This window comes from Protobothrops mucrosquamatus, unplaced genomic scaffold (genome assembly GCF_001527695.2).
Source record: "Protobothrops mucrosquamatus isolate PMUCROS unplaced genomic scaffold, P.Mucros_1.0 scaffold710, whole genome shotgun sequence".
NCBI lineage: Eukaryota > Metazoa > Chordata > Lepidosauria > Squamata > Viperidae > Protobothrops > Protobothrops mucrosquamatus.
Genome location: NW_015386991.1, coordinates 533,203 through 551,483, shown reverse-complemented (window position 1 = coordinate 551,483; position 18,281 = coordinate 533,203).

Here is an 18,281-nt window from a genome sequence, read left to right as displayed (position 1 = left end):
TATTAGCATGTTTTAATCCACATGCTTTAGCTATGTTTTAATCTGATTGTGTATAGTGTTTTATAATTTTGCATTTTATCTGTATATTCCTGGTGGTTATTTTTGAGCATCAGGCCATAAATTTCTTCTAGAATAAAAATATCCTTTTAAAATAAACTGGCTGTCTCTCCCCCCTCTCATTTTTTCTGTCTATTGTTTAGTTCTATTTTTCCTTCAGCAAGTTCTGCTTTATCTTTCTATATTACATTTCTTTCTGTGCCTGTAAGAGAAGCTGCTGGGAATGTGATATCAGAATTCTATAGTGGCAAAGTTCTGGATGGTTCTACTACGGAAAAAAAAACCCACTTCCCTTTATATAGAATAAGCATTCTGGGGACCATTCGTAACTACAACCTTTTTTTCTTGCTTTTGTACTTTTCAGTTTATATATTTCTTATAGGGGAAACTCTTCAAAATGGCTGAACAGAGCGTGTTCTTTGCATTTTTGCTATCTGATGTCACTGTGCTTCTGAACACTGTGCTCATATTGCAGGTTGATTCACATCATCTGAAACCTCTCCCATCATATGTGAAGAAGTCATTGTAGATGAAAAGACATCAAAGGACTTGCCATGGCTGGCAGAATGTTGTCTTTCCCATCTACTGGGTTTTAGTGGAATCAGCTTCAGGTCATCCACATCAAATACAGATAGTCCTTGACTTACAACCAGTTACTTAGTGACTGTTTGAAGACCCCACCTCTCTGAAAAGGGTAGTTTTGACCCCGTTCCAAAATTCTGTCGCTCGCTTCACCTTAATGTGACCAGACTTTGGGCACTCAGCAATGTGGCCATATTGATGGCCATTTGCAGAGTTCAGCGGTCATGTGACCACATTTTATGTCAATTTTGCTGAAAACCAGCATGACCAGTTTTCGACAAAACCACACCATGGCAAATAGCGGAGTTGCTTAACAAATGCGGTGTTTGTTTAACGACTGCAGTTTTCATAGCGTTCAAACTTACAACTACCATATTCACTTAATAACTGTCACCCAAAAAACCCATAAAATCATTTTATAATCGTTACAACTTATAACCAAAATGGACAGGCTCCATTATGGCCATAACTTGAAGACTACCCAGTGGTGGGATTCAGCCAGTTCGCAGCACTTCGGCAGAACCAGTAGCTAATTTTTGTTGTTGCCCAGGCCCAGAACGGACTTCTGGAAGTGGCATCCACACAGAGAACCAGTTGTTCACATATTTGAATCCCACCACTGAGACTACCTGTATATGAATGATAAGATACTGGCCAGAGATCTGCATGTAAGCACTGGGCCAGTGATGCTTAATAGGAATGTTAAAAGATGATGGTGTGTTAGGAAGTAACTTTCAATTCCTTTTTGTGCTTTCTGCCCCTCTTCAACCTAGCCACATTTGTATACAAACACTAATTCAGGTGCTGTTTCCCAAGTACAGCAATTTAACCAGTAACACAGATCTAATGTAGCCACTGAATACCAAAGGCATAAATAGAGTCATTTGGTGGATAATATCATGTGAGAATCGTCAAATGATTACTTTATAAAAGCTCTGAAGTCAGGTTAAGCTCTGAAAATGATATTCATCTAAAAATCAGCATCACTTAAGATGATCCCCAGCCCAATGGAACACCTATCAAGCATGCCGTAAAACCACTCTAAAATCTTTTTGCTTTGTGCCAAGATGTAGTGTCTCCATACCAGACCAGGGGAGCTCAACACACAGTGATAACAGACATACTAAATAAATAAAGAGGCAGCCCAGGTTTTTATCAGACCTTGTTATTTATTGGCATACTGGTCTCACTTCCACTTTGATGTGACTCTTGAGAAAAGGCTGTAGTGCTTCTCTGCAGAATCTGAAGAGCTGCCCAGGGCCTGGGCTGCTTTTTTGTGAAGTTTAGCTCAACTAAACAGTGCAGATTTTAATGTTGCATTCTAATTCTCCTATTACTGTCATAAAGCCATTTGTCAAATGCCCTGGGAGACTCCGTGGACGTCAGCCTTGTAATACTTTTTATTGCTGGGCTAATCTTTACAGATCGAATTAAGACTGGGGAACTTTATCAGTGGATTGCACTGGGTGAAGGGTTACGTGTGTATTTCATTTGTTCTGCTATCAAAGGTGCACAGGCCTTTGCTCCTGCTTCCTGCCACCAAGGCCAATATGCCCATTACTGCGTAATCAAATAGCCTTTAAGAGGCTCACTTGGTGGGTTGATGCATGGAATAAAGCAAGATGAATGTTGCATCCCGCTCCCATCTGCAGAGCAGAGGCAATTTCTTTTCATCCTGATATTAATTCTCCTATTAAATTAAATAACACTACGGGTTGTATAGCATTCATTAAACATCACAGGCGTCCAGGCTCCCCACAGTGTCAATGCCATCCTTATAACACCACCTTAATTAGCAGTAGGCAGGCGAGTTGTTCCTCTGCCTTTTTTTTTTCCCTTATTAATTACGGGGTGAAATAAACAGACTTATTAATATTATAATCCTGTTAATATAAATGAAGAGAGGCGAGGGAGTGAGTGTTTGAGTTCCTGCTGTAGTAGAAAGTGGGAAATGGCAATGGCAAAAGGCTTCATTCCATGGGCTGGCTTCATTGCTACTGCCATCCAGGTCAAGCATGTATATACCAAGGGTCAAAGGGCAGCTGTTCCAGCTGTTCCAGCTGTTCTCAGCTCTAGAGAAGCAGCTATGCAGGCAGCCTTTGGTTTCCAAGTAGCCCACTCTCCATGTCTGGTAGGCACACACATGTAGAAGGGGAGGGGGGTTTACAGGTACTCCTGAATTTACAACACCATAACTGAGTCCAGAATTAGAGTTGTAAGTCATGTCGGTCATTAACTAGGTTATCATGTGACTGTGCCTGATTTTACAATCTCTTTTTCCAGTGGTCATTAAGCAAATGCAGCAGTTACACCGGTTGTTAAGCAAATGTAACAATAGTTAAATGAGTCTGTTTTATCCATTGGGAAGGTTGTTGGTTTTGGGGTTTTGTTGCCAGAAAACTGGAAGTAAATAATGGAAGCCAATAAAAAAACTCTGAAAATCATGGTCATATGATCATGAGATGCTGCAAATGGCTGTAAATAGCAATAGCATTTAGACTTATATACCGCTTCACAATGCTTTACAGCCCTCTCTAAGCAGTTTACAGAGTCAGCCTATTGCCCCCCAACAATCTGGGTCCTCATTTTACCGACCTCGGAAGGATGGAAGGCTGAGTCAACCTTGTTGATTAAATATGGGCCAGTTGCCAAACACCCACTATGCTATTCTGTGACTCTCTCTCTCTCTCTGTGGCTGTAGAACTTTGAAAACAGGTCTGAAGTAGCTCTAGGGAAGTCCATCATAACTTCGAATAGTTGTTAGGTGATTGGTCATTAAGTGAGGACTACTTGTATACAAATATATAGAAGGTAAATATGGTAGCTATTTATGGTGGTTACTAGAGGTGTTCACCATATATACCAGCTATGGTGGCACAGTGGTTAGAATGCAGTATTGCAGGCTAACTCTGCATGTCACTGTCAGGAGTTCAATCCTGACTGGTTTAGGATTGATTCAGCCTTCCATCCCTCCAAGGTCAATAAAATCAGGAGCCAGATTGTTGGGGGCAATAGGCCAACTCTGTAAATGGCTTAGAGAGGGCTGTAAAAGCACTATGAAGTGGTATATAAGTCCAAGTGCTATTGGTATACACAGGGATGATCTCAATATTCCCTCTGTGTAAACACTAGACACTAAAATCAAAGTCAGCTGACATTTTTTCTTGGTTAAATCCTTATTGGCAAAGCCATTAACTTTATTAACTTTATAAATACCAGACTAAACTAAAATAACCACAGGCGTATAAATATAAAACAAAATATAAATGACCAAACTACTGTACAGTAATGATTTCATCCTATTGCACAGACCTTTGAACACCACCTGTGTTTACTGACGATAAACTTTATAAATGTTTAAGAATAGGCAAAACATTGCAAATGTAAGGATTTTCAGAGAGTATGCTGCATTTTCTATTTTTCACTGTATGTCATCCTTAGGTCCTTACCACTCCCATTTCTGTTTCTAGTATCTGTTGGGCAGTGGTTCCTAACCTGTTTGACTCAATTAACCTTTTCCTGGCCTTGGATAATCTCTTTACCCTCATTTAAAAAAATACCCATAACTCCAGTTGTTTTACACCAGCATCTCAGCAGCTGCAATCCCAATCTGAATCTTCCACTTACAAACAAGTAGTTACAAATTGCTTTATTACCCCCTAGGATATATCCAAATTACCCCCTTGTGGGTAATTATCCCCAGTTTAAGAACCACCATTGTAGAGAATAGGAGTCCCAGAGTTAAGAAAAACTTCAACAGATACTACTTACTTGCAAAATCAAGATTCAATGGCCATTCATTCACTAATGTATAGATCCAAATATTTAATAGTCTGATTCTGTCTCTCTGCTGAATCAGGTTCCAAGCACTGTCTTGTTTCTTCCACCCTCCCACAGTCTCTGTAAGGAATAAACCCAAACAAACACTCTAATCCAAAATATGCTACTCACCTAAACAGGAACCACTCAAACCTATACGATTTATGGAATAATTTGAGAACTCACTCAGAATGAGTTCTGAAATCAAATAGTTCAGGGAGGTTGAAATTAATAAAAATACCTTTTAGGAATAGTATTTATCTAACTCAGAATAATCTACTACTAAAACTCTGGTATCTGTAACCTTTCACTGGGCAAAATGATGCATCGTAGGGCAAAACTTTTTCAGCCAAGGCAAGGTACCTCAAATGGACTAACTTACAGAATGCATCCAATGTCCAGAACGCATAACTGCTGTAGAATTGAAATTTTGCAAATTTTATAAAACATTATGACATTAAAAAAAAGTCATCGTTACGCATTTTATGACATAATCTAAAATGTCATAAAACATTTCTTGTGGTCGACTGCTGATGTTTGACTGTGTTATATAGTGCAACGTGGGCTATTTTCAAGGCAGATATATGTTTGAATATCTCCTGAACTTTTAAGAACTTTTCCAGTGAAGGCTGCACATTGGAAACTCTGCCATTGTTGAAGGCAGTGAGGCACCTGGTAAGGAAATACCCCTGAAATTGTGACCCAGTGGGTCATGGGCTATCCAATACTGATTGTCATCAGGGCAGGAGTTTCCCTGTCTGCAGGGTATGAATTGTGTCATCCAGGCATGTCCATCCCAAAGCCCATGGGCCACATGCAGCCCTGGACATCTAGTAATGTGGCCCAACAAGATTGTAACCTTAACACTATTATGTGATTTATATACATTATATATAAATTTAGCAATAGCACTTAGACATATACCACTTAATAGTTCTTTAGAGCCTTCTTTAAGCAGTTTACAGAGTCAGCCTATTGCCCCCCCCCAACAATCTGGGTCCTTATTTTACCGACCTTGGAAGGATAGATGTCTGAGTCAACTTTGAGCCGGTGAAAATCGTACTGCTGGCAGTCAGCAGAATTGTCCTGCAATAGTGCATTCTAACCACTGCACCATCAGGGCTCATTTAACCATATTATATATTTTATATGTGGTCCAAGACCCTCTTCACTCAATGGAGCCCAGACAAGCCAAAAGGTTGGACAGCCATGGTGCGATCCATCCGAGCATCTGTGAAATTGTGACTTTTTTAAAAAAATGTGTCTCATTAAGCTCACTGATCACTTTAGAGAAAATTTGGCCTTCTATGATTCTTGTTCAAAAGTTCAATCCTATTTCCTTGACATGGTTTTGGTTCTGCTATGCTCATACATGCACTGAAAATGTCACAGCTGATCTCAGGTCTCATTTAAATTCCTAAGGAAAGGAAATGCCAGTCTGTTAATAGGACCCCATTGTAGGCTATACAAGTGGTTGGATGGGGTCTCTGCTGAATTAAGAACCGATGGCTCTTGGAAAAGAGCTACTGTAAATTTTATTATTGGTACTGTTATTATTAATAGAAGATGGTGCCTGCCAGATGACATTTCTACACGCATAATAGGTCTAAGAAGTCTCATAAACCAGCACTTCCTCTGAATTTTCCTTCTACGTTTGCTTCTTCCTTACAAATTAGAAACTTGCAACGAAAGAAGGCACGGCTCAGAACTCGGCTCAGAACTCATGGATGTTATCGCTTCCTCTTACAGCAACAAGTCACTCAGCAGGCTGTCATCAGCCCTTCTCTTTGTGCCAGGGGTGTCTCTGGGGAGGAGACAAGGAGTCAGCCAGCATTGCGGAGGGAGCTTCTCAAGAAAGGTGCCTCCCATAACACAAGCAATCTGGGAAAGTGGGATGAGGGCAACAAGGGAAGGCAGGCAGAATTCACTGAATAGGCCAGATGTGTTGTCACGCTGCAATCATGTGATCTTTGTCTTATCTCAGAGACAAAGAAAGGCAGTTCACCAATGATAAGAATATTAACCCTTTTTTTCACCATTGGACTCCATTCACTTACTACAGGACTTTAGAATAACATCTAGAATCTGAATGTAGATTATACTCTCCGCATAATATTGCTTTTGGATGAAATCCCAAAACTGTATTTAACTGTGATTTTTTTTTGAAGGCTGTAATATCATGGTTTTATATACTGGTCTGAAAAAAAAGAGAAAAAGAATATTACCCTTTTTTGAGGTTTTCTTTTCCCATCCTCATTGCTTTGGGTTGTTTGAGAGAAATTGGTCCAATTAACGCAGCTCTTGATCAAAAAGTTCTTTCTGACATGGCTATTTCCATAGACACAATTACCCGAATTCCTTATTAGGAGCAGCCTTCTACCTACTTGGAATGTTTGTCTGCCTTGCCCAGTAATACCTACTTTGTGGCACATTACAGGGCATTAGTGAAAGTCCAGCATCTTTTACCTGAACATGCTAGAGATGGCCCAGTGAATTCTCTGTATGCAAAGTTCTGGTTGGGTGTTCAGAGTTTGGTGAAGACTTCCTTAACCCTCTCCCCTCCCCTTCCCTCCCCTCCCCTCCAATAGTTAATAGGTAGCAAGGTGATCATGTACACCAGGGTTCTTCAAATGTGGCCCTTTTATGACTTGTGGATGTCAACTCCTAGAATTCCTCAGCCAGCGTGACTGGCTGAAGAATTCTGGAAGTTGAAGTCCACAAGTCATAAAAGGGCCAAGTTTGAAGACCCCTGATCCGCATCCCTGCCACCCAACATATAGATTTCAATATACATAATACAGGTAGTCCTCGACTTATGATCACAATTGAGCCCAACATTTCTGTTGCTAAGTGAGATACTTGTTAAGTGAATTTTACCCCATTTTACAACCTTTCTTGCCTCAGTTGTTAAGTTATTGACATGTTTGTTAAGTGAATCTGGCTTCCCCATTGGCTTTTACTTGTCAGAAGGTGGCAAAAGAGGATCAGATGATCCCAGGACACTGCAACCAAATATGAACCAGTTGCCAAGCATCTGAATTTTGAACATGTGATCATAGGGATGTTGTTGTTGTTGTTGTTGTTAGTTGCGAAATCGTGTCCGACCCATCACGACCCCATGGACAACGTTCTTCCAGGCCTTCCTGTCCTCTACCATCTTCTGGAGTCCATTTAAGCTCACACCTACTGCTTCAGTGACGCCATCCAGCCACCTCATTCTCTGTCGTCCTCTTCTTCTATTGCGCTCAATCTTTCCCAGCATTAGGCTCTTCTCCAGTGAGTCCTTCCTTCTCATTAGGTGGCCAAAGTACTTGAGTTTCAACTTCAGGATCTGGCCTTCTAAAGAGCAGTCAGGGTTGATCCCCTCTAGGACTGACCAGTTTGATCACCTTGCAGTCCAGGGTACTCGCAGAAGTCTTCTCCAGCACCATAGTTCAAAGGCCTCAATTCTTTGGCCTCATAGGGATGTTGCAACAGTCTAAGTGTGAAAAATGGTCATGTCACTTTTGTCAGTGCTAAATGAGCTGTTGTAAGTCGAGAATTATGTAACTGCTATTGTTTTGCTTATATTCTTTTACCTAGGAGGTAAAAGAACTTACCAAGTCGAAATGTTATTACTCTTTACTATTATCCAGATGGAAATATAGAGACATTCCTATAATTTAAATAGGAATGCAATACACGATGGGAAAAATTAAAAGTAGGTGGTCTACATGTCTGTATGGTCTGTGTTGCAGATGCTAAGAGCTGGTAGGGAACTTCTAAGATTTGCTTGCTCTTTTTCCTTATGCTTTCTCTTTTAAGAAGACATGGTTTAAAGGTTTTTTTTTAAAACCATATTCTAACTGGTCCTTCAAATAAGGCACATTTTCAAAGACAGGCCTGTCCTCTATCAAAGAGTTCTTCAAAATCCTTCAAAGAATGATGGAGACATATGGCTAATATTGAAAAATTGGAAACATATACCTGCATGATTTTGAAAAGAGAGTTTTCTGAGTGCTGTTTGCTTATGAGAAGTCTTGCTCTTGGATGGTCCTCATTGCTGCAGGGCACTTAAGGGATTTCCCATAACTTTTCTGAAAGGGTCTGTTCTACAAGTGAAAAATTATAGGGGTAAAAAATGAATCATAGAGGAAGAGGTCAACTTATACTTATAACTTCTGTAAATTGGAAGCTTCTTTATATTGTCTTTTTTTCTGCACTTTTTTCTTTTGCCTTTTTTCTTTCTTGTTTCTTTTCCTCATTCTAAATATTAGGGGTTTTTTTGGTTAATTTTTATCTTTCTTAATAAAGTTATATGAACAAGAAAGGAAATCATTACTGCCTCATATCTATCAGGAATCATCTTTGCTGCCTTCAGGTGGTTCTCATGATTTTTGCAGCCCTAGCTATAGCAAATGCATTTCCCAGCTTTCCTGATTACTGTATGTGTTGCTCATCTTCCATCACATAACAGCATCAGAGAGAATGTCCCAAAACAGAAAGTGTGCATCAGGGTTCTTGACAAATTCCAGGAACACAACTAGAAGAGCCACTCCCTATAGACCAGGGGTTGGCAACCTTGGCTCTTTTATGACTCGTGGACTTCAACTCCCAGAATTCCTGAGCCAGCCATGCTGACGGGGAAAGGGAAAGGTTTCCAAGTTGAGCCATGCTGGCTCTGGAATTCTGGGAGTTGAAGTCCACGAGTCATAAAAGAGCCAAGGTTGCCTACCCCTGGTCTAGACTAATAAAGCTCTGCAGCATGGAATGTACGTGCAGTTTGTATACCTATCATTTGCACAGCTTTCGATTGGATTGCTCCTATCTGTATTCAAGGATACCTTCAAGACCAGCAGGTAGCCACCCAAAGAGCTACATTCCTTTGTACTGGTAGCTTATGAAGAGACAATAAGAGCATGAGGTTTGCTAAAGCAAGAGAGAGTGGCTGGCTGCAGAAAGTAAGGATGGTGATTCTGATGGAAATATGAGAGAACTCTTAGCCAGGCAAAAGGGGCTGAAAAGCAGGACACCATGAGTTCTGGTCCAGCCTTTGCCATGAAAGCCAGCTGGACTCTTTCTCAGCCCAACTCACCTCACAGGGTTGTTGTTGTGGGGAAAATAGGAGGAGGAGGAAGGTGTATTGGATATGTTCACCGCCTTGAGTTATATGTAAAAAACAATAAAGGCAGGATAAAAATAATCAGATAAATAAATAAAATAACATTTGGAAATGGCTCAAGCAGACACCTCCTGATACATTGAAATCACAAGAGATACAGACTTGCAAGATTTTGTTATTTACAGCCAATTTCAGTTTTAATCTTCCTTTGGAGTTGATTTCCTGGTCTGGTTTACCTAGTAATGCTGTCATTGGTTTAGCATCTCATTTGATGGAAATGAAAGTTTGCCAGTGGTTAGTCTCATCAGGTGGCGGATAGCGGACGTAGAAATAGTGAACCCCAATTGTCAAACTTCTTGTCTATGTGTGCTGTTTTAGGCGAGAGTTCCATTTCGGGGTCCAGATGTCAGAGGCCAGGGATCCTCAATCCGTGGGCAGCGGCCCACTACCAGGCCGTGACCTGTTTGAAACCTGGCAACGTGAGTGGCTGGTCAGTGTGCATGTGTGTGCACACAGACTGTCCCACTGCTTGGGCAGGCTGGTTCCCCTCTCCTCCCCCTGCTGGGCAGCCAAGGTTGTCATAGGCATTTGCCTGACCTTGCCTAATAATGCAGAACAGAAACAAATATATATAAAACTAAACAACTGTATTAAGACAGCCCACTGATTAACAATTAAAACTATACTCTTTTGGTTTTATTTATTTATTTAGCATATGGCATCTACAGAAGTCATGCAATCACTATATACAAATATAACTTTAAATAAAACAAAATATTAAATTAAGATGAAATCATAATAAAATCTCCATAATATAGCGCCATAGAACCACAATGGGATAGATGCTATAGTTCAATATCTAACCAGGAAGGAAGTTAACCATCTAACAGCTTTTGGTATGGCTGCAAGTGAGATCATCCCAGGTGCCTTTAAATTTCCTGAGGAGACATTCTTGAACTACCACATATGGGTTATCGTTTGTTACGGTGCACCACAGGAACATTGTGGGTTCTCAGCCATTCCTCCACTTAAAGGGCTTAGTCCAATAAGAACATACCAAATTTCCTGTGTCACTGATACAGGAGGCCTGCATGCAGACAACACATGTCCAGAAGGATGCCTCTGGACAGGGTCCCAGATCAAACGAAAAGAATCCCACCCCAAGATGTGAACCTGGACATATAACTTTGTGAGTTATGGCATCTTGTCAGAACCTTGCCAGATTTAAACATATTCTGCAGGAACAGCAGAAATGTCTCGAATGAGCCAAAAATGATTGCCTTTCCTAAAATATTCAGAGTGAGGGGCAACTTAAAACGGCAGAGATCAGCAAAAGGGGTACAAGAAATGCCTAGGTCGGAAATATAAATGTCTGGTGCCTGACACTAAGCCAAGCCTGTGGTTTGCACAGTAATGGGGTAAGTCATAGGTCAAATGCCAGAAAAGAAAAATCAAAATGACGCAAGCTGCTGTAGTATGGTGTAAAATATATACAGTAGATAAATTTAAAAGAACTGACCCTCTAGAAATGACAGAAAACAGGGAAATAAATAAATACTCAAGAGGGGTATAGAAAGCAGAAGCTGAATACAGGTAACCCTTGACTTACAAAAGTTCATTTCGTGTCCGTTCAAAGTTACAACATCATTGAAAATAGTGACTTATGACCGTCTTTCACACTTATGACCACTGCAGCATCCTCATGGTCACGTGATCAAAATTTGGATGCTGAACAACTGGTTCATATTTATGACAGTCGCAGTGTCCCGGGGTCATGTGATCCCCTTTTGCGACCTTCTGATAAGCAAAATCTCTGGGGAAGCCAGATTCACTTAACGTTAGTAACCTTGTTATTAATTTAACAGCTGCAGTGATTCACTTAACAAGTGTGGCAAGAAAGGTCGTAAAATAGGGGGAAATTCACTTAACAAATGTCTCACTGAGCAGCAGAAATTTTGGGCTCAGTTGTAGTTGTAAGTTGAGGACTACCTTTAACAGGCTGTGAACCAGAATGAGATTAAAAAAAAAAAAAAAAAGATTCTTCAAGGATCAGTCCAACAGGTCTAGTGATCTCCAAGGGCCTAGTCTAAAATTGTTCTATAAATTGAACCAGTATAAATTTAAGGGACTACTGATTCAGAAGATCTAAATCTAAACAACCGACAAAGCTGTTACAGTCAAAACATTCGAAAACTATTTCTATAATATTTAAGAAACTTAGAACACAATATACTCAGTGGTGGGATTCAAATATGTGAACAACTGGTTCTCTGTGTGGATGCTGCTTCCGGAAGTCCATTCTGGGCCTAGGCAACAAAAAATTAGCTACCAGGTCTATCGAACTGGTGTGAACTGGCTGAATCCCACCACTGGAATATACTGTATTAGAACTGGCAATCTAAAGCTTGCAGCCACTTTGGTTTTAATTTTGGAAATTGCTGCAATGCCAAACTGGGCCACAGAGAGGCACCTTTAATTTGAGGTGGGGGAAAGTGACATAATTTATTATACTGTGAATGGCTCAGATTCCATTTTTGGCAGGCCAGAAAAAGGTAAAGGAAAAAGGGGCCTCAAAAGCAGTATTTCCCAAGCTTGGCAACTTTAAGATGTGTGAACTTCAGTTCACAGAACTAACCAGCTGGGGAATTCTGGGAGTTGAAGTCCACACATCTTAAAGTTGCCAAGGTTGGGAAGTTTTGCTCTCAAGTATTTCATGATACAACGAACATCTCTCTTTTGGCCCAATCATAGGATCTGAGCTTCATCAGAAGGAAAGGAGGATTTGGATTGTTTAGTCAAAGCCCCTCCTCCTTTCTTTAAAAGTAGAGTTGTTGGGAAATAAAACTAAGATCAGAGCCGAGATGAACTCAGCCCCAAGATTTGTTCCAAGAGTTCTTATCTGTTCTTATCAACCTTTAGTTCAGTCCTCTGTGATAGGTAATTATAAGTATTGTCCCTCAATAAAGTTATGTCTTAGGCCAGGGGTAGGCAACTTTGGCTCTTTTATGGCTCGTGGACTTCAACTCCCAGAATTCCTGAGCCAGCCATGCTGAGGGGAAAAGGAGAGTTTCCAAGCTGAGCCATGCTGGCTCAGGAATTCTGGGAATTGAAGTCCACAAGTCATAAAAGAGCCAGGGTTACCTACCCCTGACTTAGGCTAATGCTATTTAATATTGCCTGCTTGTATTTTGAGCAGCAGAGCAATTCACTACTTTTTTTTTTACTGGAAGCTCTTTAGATGGCAACATGCACGAGTGTCTTTGGTTCCAATATATGCTTACCTAGCCCTCTGATGTCTGTGGACTCTCTTGCTCATTCTTTCAATTGAGCCTTTGAAATTTTGTCTCAACCTCATATCCTGAGAGCACCATTGACTTCAAGTTTTTAACTAGGATTTTTCTTTTTCTTTTTCTGGCAAAAAGGGAGCCTTTACAGTTTGGGGTAAAGGATTTTAAAAAGTTTACTAATTTTTAGAGTATTTGGTGAGTAACTGATATCCCCTCCCTTCCCTCCCCTCTCTTCCAGCAGGCTGGGGCAGATTTACTCTGGCGAGAGGTATGGACTGCATGGCTTGCTGTTTTCAAGGGGCTCTGGGCATTAGGTAAGAGCTGCATGAAATGAGGCTGAGGATTGCTCACGTTTGCAGCTTGCCAGTGTCTGGAATAGACATGGTTGAATTAGGTGGATTGGTGGGTTCTGACTTGGCATACATTTGCTTTTTGTAGTCCTCTTTCTTCATTTAGGTGTTTCTCAAATGGGGCAACTTTAAGATGTATGGATTTCAGCTCCCAGAATTCCCCAGCCAGCCATGCTGGGGTAGTCCCCACATTTTAAAACTGCCACATTTGGGAAACCCTGATTGAGATTATTAGAGGAACAGTTGTTGCGAAGTTTTAGAAATATGAAACTGGAACAGGCTCTTCAACACTGACCTTCCACATGAATATAGGGAAATTCAGGTATCCCCCTACTTTTACCTTTGCAATGAGATCAGCTGAAACATCCTAGGACTGAAATAAATGGGGGTAACAGGTCCAGGAGAGGTCTGTACTGCACCCTTCTATCATGCCACCCTTAATCTTGGGGTTTCTTTTTCCACCGCCTTCTGCAGCTGCATCCGGACAAGGCACACAAACAAACATGCATTTCTGGCTTAAAATCTCACTGGTGCAAAAGGCATGTTGTTTTCTTTGTTTCCACTGAAGATCTAGTCAGGATGAATGCCAAGAGAAGCCCTGCCCTGCCCTCCTTCCCTTCCTTTCTCACAAGCCAGATTTTTTTTTTCATAGGAACCAAAAATAAAACATGAATCTCCTTCAAAATGATGATGATTTGCAGCTGGAGACATCTGGCTGGAGTGAAGCTCCCTTTCCCTCAAGTCCCCCTTCTGGACAGACAAGAGGGAAATTCCTCTTATAGGGCTATTGTGGAAGTTTCCTTTCTCCTCTTAATTTATCACAGGATGCAAGGCAGTTCCTCTCCCTTGTCATAAATCTCTCAAAGGCATTTGCTCCCTTAACAGCAAACCCTCACCGGGCTTAGCTTAGCTCTTCCTTCTTTGGTTCCTTCCAGAGAGAGGAGAAACAGTGGAAAACTTTTGCTCCTGTTACTAGAGCCCCCTCAGCGCAGCACCCCAACTTTGCAATCCAAGCTCACTCCACCGATCAAGCAAAAGGTTAAACAGAGACTCCTCCAAAACGACTGCCACTATCAAAAGAATAATGGCTTTTATTACTCTTTGGTGAAGGGAAGCACAAAATATCAGGACAGTTCACTGCTGAAAGGAGACAAAATCTAGACAGGCTGTATCACATGTCAGGGTAAGGTGTGGCTTTAAATGCATCAGAGAATAGGGGCTACTCAGATATATGTTAAGGGCGGGATGCCTTAGCAGTTAAAGACACTGAGCTTGTCAGCTGGAAAGCTGAAAGCCCCGGTTCAAGACCCAAGTGTTACGCAACTGAGTGGGCTTACATTACCTGCCCCAGCTCCTGCCCACCTATCAGTCTAAAACAGTGTTTCTCAACCTTGGCAATTTTAAGATGTGTGGACTTCAACCCCCAGAATTCCCCATCCAGCTTTGCTATCGGCTATGCTGACTGGAGAATTCTGGGAGTTGAAGTCCACACATCTTAAAGTTACCAAGGTTGAGAAACACTGGTCTAAAAGCATGCACATGCGAGTAGATAAATAGGTACCAATTCAGTGGCAAGGTAACAGCATTCCGTACTCCTTGGCATATAGCCATGCTTGACCGCATGACCACAGAAAATGTCTTCAGACAACTGTTGGCTCCCTCGGCTAAGAAACAGAGATGAGCATCGCCCCCTGGAGTCAGACATGACTGGACAGGGGAAACCTTTACTTTTACTGTTTGGTATATGTTGCAATCCTTTGGGAAGTTCTCATTGTGTTATATTTTTATTCCATATTTCATCCTAGGAAATCAGGTTATGATATCTACCGAAGCTCTTTTTTATTTCTCACAACAGCTTTTAAAAGGTCAGCTACATGGAGAAATAGTGATTGAGCTTTGAAGCTGCCTACAGGGGTGGGCTAGTTCTTCTCCACCTAGGGGCCACATTTCATGCTATGGGTAGTCCTTGGGTTATGACGGCGGCACTCAGGACTGGAATGTCTGGCATGAAATGATGTGATCCTAAAGCTTGCGCTTTATCATAGGATCGCATTGTTTAGCCATTGCAATCCCAGCCGTCCTGGAGGCCATTGTAATCCCAGGACCATGCAGGTTGTTAAGTGAGAGACTTCATGTGACCACAATGTGGGAAGAAGCAGGAGCGTGAGACATTCAGACCGGCAGACATTTTAATTCTCTAAGTGGAATCCCAATGCAGTTTTATTTCAGGGGGATCAGTGTTGTTATAGATTAGGGCTGTGACACGGAAGTTTAAATCCACTGCCATATGCTATCTCTGCAACTTAAGTCATTTCCCCCAATAAATGCTATTTTTGGCCATTGATGAGGAAATGTCTTGGCATACACCTTTTGACGATAAGAACAGCTCTTGGGGAGCCAATTTGGTTGAGGATTATGAAATACGAAAGTCTTCCCCACCAATGGCTGCTTTTTAAACAGAAAGTTGTGTTGAAAATTCTATGTCCTGATCTCACGCTATCATAACATGATGCAGTTTGGCCCTGAGTCATAAATGCTAACTACTACCAACACTGCCTTCTTGTGCTCTTACGCGCCTCCAGGAAATCTAAAATAAAAATAAAAATCTGTGAAATCAAGTAAACACTATCACTTGGATTGTTGTGCATGGCTGACCCATATTTTAGACAGGCAGAAGTTCTAATAAAAAACTTTGGAAGCGGCTGATTGGTCCAGCATTGCCTGCAAACCAGACCTTTCCATAGCTTCAAAGACCTTTATCCAGCCCAACCTGCAGATGTTGGAGACTGAACCTGTGACCTTGCATGCAAAACAGGTGTTCTACCCCTGAGCTACATCCCTCATCTAAAACTTCTTGAGATCTAATCTCCTAGAAAAAGAAGATGGACTGGAAGCTATTGCTCCCTGGGCCTTGATAAAGGTGAAAGAAAAGTCTTTGGAGAAGTATACCCACAAATGGATCAAAGTGAAATGTATTTTCATAGAGTTTGTCATTTGGTAATGAAAATTACAGGTTCCAGAAGTGCCCAAGGGTGCAAAGAGAGGCCCTATCAACATGTGACACTAAACACATTGCTACTTATTACTTCAGAGAGCGGTTGTCTTTTTAATAGAAAGCACAAAGTGGGGAAGAGGGGGGGGAGAATGATGGGGTTTTTTCATTTACAATAAAACAGACAGAGGAGTGATGTTATTCTCTACCCCTTGTTAAAATTTCTGGGAAGATTTACCAGCAGTAAGGAAAAAGTCCCATTGATACCCATCATGAGCGAGTTATTCTTATTGAATGAGCTTTTTGAAGAACAGATGTTTTGGAAGCATCTGTTTACATTTTCAGATTTCAAAAGAAAGGGGATCCTGTGTTCTGATCACTTTCCTAATTAAGTTACTAGCATTGGTCACTATGGGAAAAGGTTTGTCTGCGTGGAATTAGTGGAATTAGAGTCAAAGTTCTTCCTGTCCGACAGAGAAATATAGGAACCAGCTTTATACCAAGGAAGATTATTTGACTATCTATGCCTCTATCATTTATTCTGCCCAGCAAATCATTCCTAGATCTCAGAGGAGTTTTTTTTGTCATCACTTTCTATGCATTCAACATGATATGGAGTTGTTCATTGCAGTGACAGGAAGAGGAAGAGCTGATCTTTGTGGCATCAGCTTTTTCTCTACTCAAAGCATTCTTATTCTGTGCAATGTCTCAGAACTTTCTCCCAAGAGTTTGCATACAATTCCCAAGCCCACACAGACTATATGAAATGAAACAGAGAAGGAAGAAGAACTCCAAAGCGGATTCCAGAATCAGTTCTTATGCAGTAGTTCAGAGAGAGGAGAAGGAAAATTTTGTTTTTTCTCCTTCTTGGGTGGATTATTTCTCTCTCACACACAGTTCCTCTAAAACCAATTGTAAATCTGTCTGTCTGTCTGTCTGTCTGTCTGTCTGTCTGTCTGTCTGTCTGTCTGTCTGTCTAGCTAGCTAGCCATCCATATCAACCTACTTATCTACCTATTTATTTACTTGCCTACGAACCTATGATGCCCTAGCATTCTGGATGAAACAGAAATAACTAACAATATATTTGGCTTTCTCTAATTGGCTGTATCACTGTTTTTCAACCTCAGCAGTGTTATCTCTTCTATTATACCTACCTTAAAAATTCATTGTTGTTGTTGTTGCTGCTGCTGCTGTGGTTACAATTTCAGCTTGCATTAAAGATCCATGTTTGACTGAAATGTGACCAGCAGCAAATTTACTCAGTGAGAAACATATAGGAACTGCTTATTCCTCTGAAATGAGCGAGACTGCCCTTGTATTGGAAGGAATACCTTGCCTGTCATTCCCAACTTGTGAAGACGTGTATGGTTTTCTTCAGAACAGGAGACAGGTATCTTGTTCCCTCCCTAGAGACTTCAACTTCCAGTGGGCTGTCTGGTGACAAATCAGGAACACAGATGCCACTGGAATAGCTTTAATACCCTCTGTGCTTTTATTGCACAGGGAACAGGGGAAAGAGCCAGGGAATTTAACATTTCTTCATTTAAGTATTCAATGCCAATGACTTTAAGTGAGTCATAGAGATTGCTACTAAATAAATCAGTGGCGCTCTCCATTTTGCAGCGTGCTCTTGACGCTGCATTTGATGGACAGTTATTGAAAGAAATCAGGACGAGGATCTTTCCCTCCTTTTAAATGCTTCTAATATGAATCGCTCTCAAGGTAACCATTACTATCTCTTAAAAACATTTTATTACGAGGGCGAATGTATGTTTTAGCAATGCTCAGATGGCTACTTAATGTCATGTTTATCCCAGGCCAGACACTCTCCAAAACAAATGAGAGTTTTAAGATCAAGCTTTCGTTTTTGTTTAATGGAGCTAAAGTTGTTTAAATCATCCACTTCCATATAAACGTTTCACTTAAAACAAGCCGACCTTATTCCTCTCCATTAAAAGTTCATTCATCACAAGGGTTTCAGCAACTTTCAAAGAGGAATTGGACATCTCTATGGACTAGAAATAATAGCTAATAGTTTTACAGACCCAGGAACAGAATGTGAAACCTCTTGCCTCAGGGCTGGATCTGCA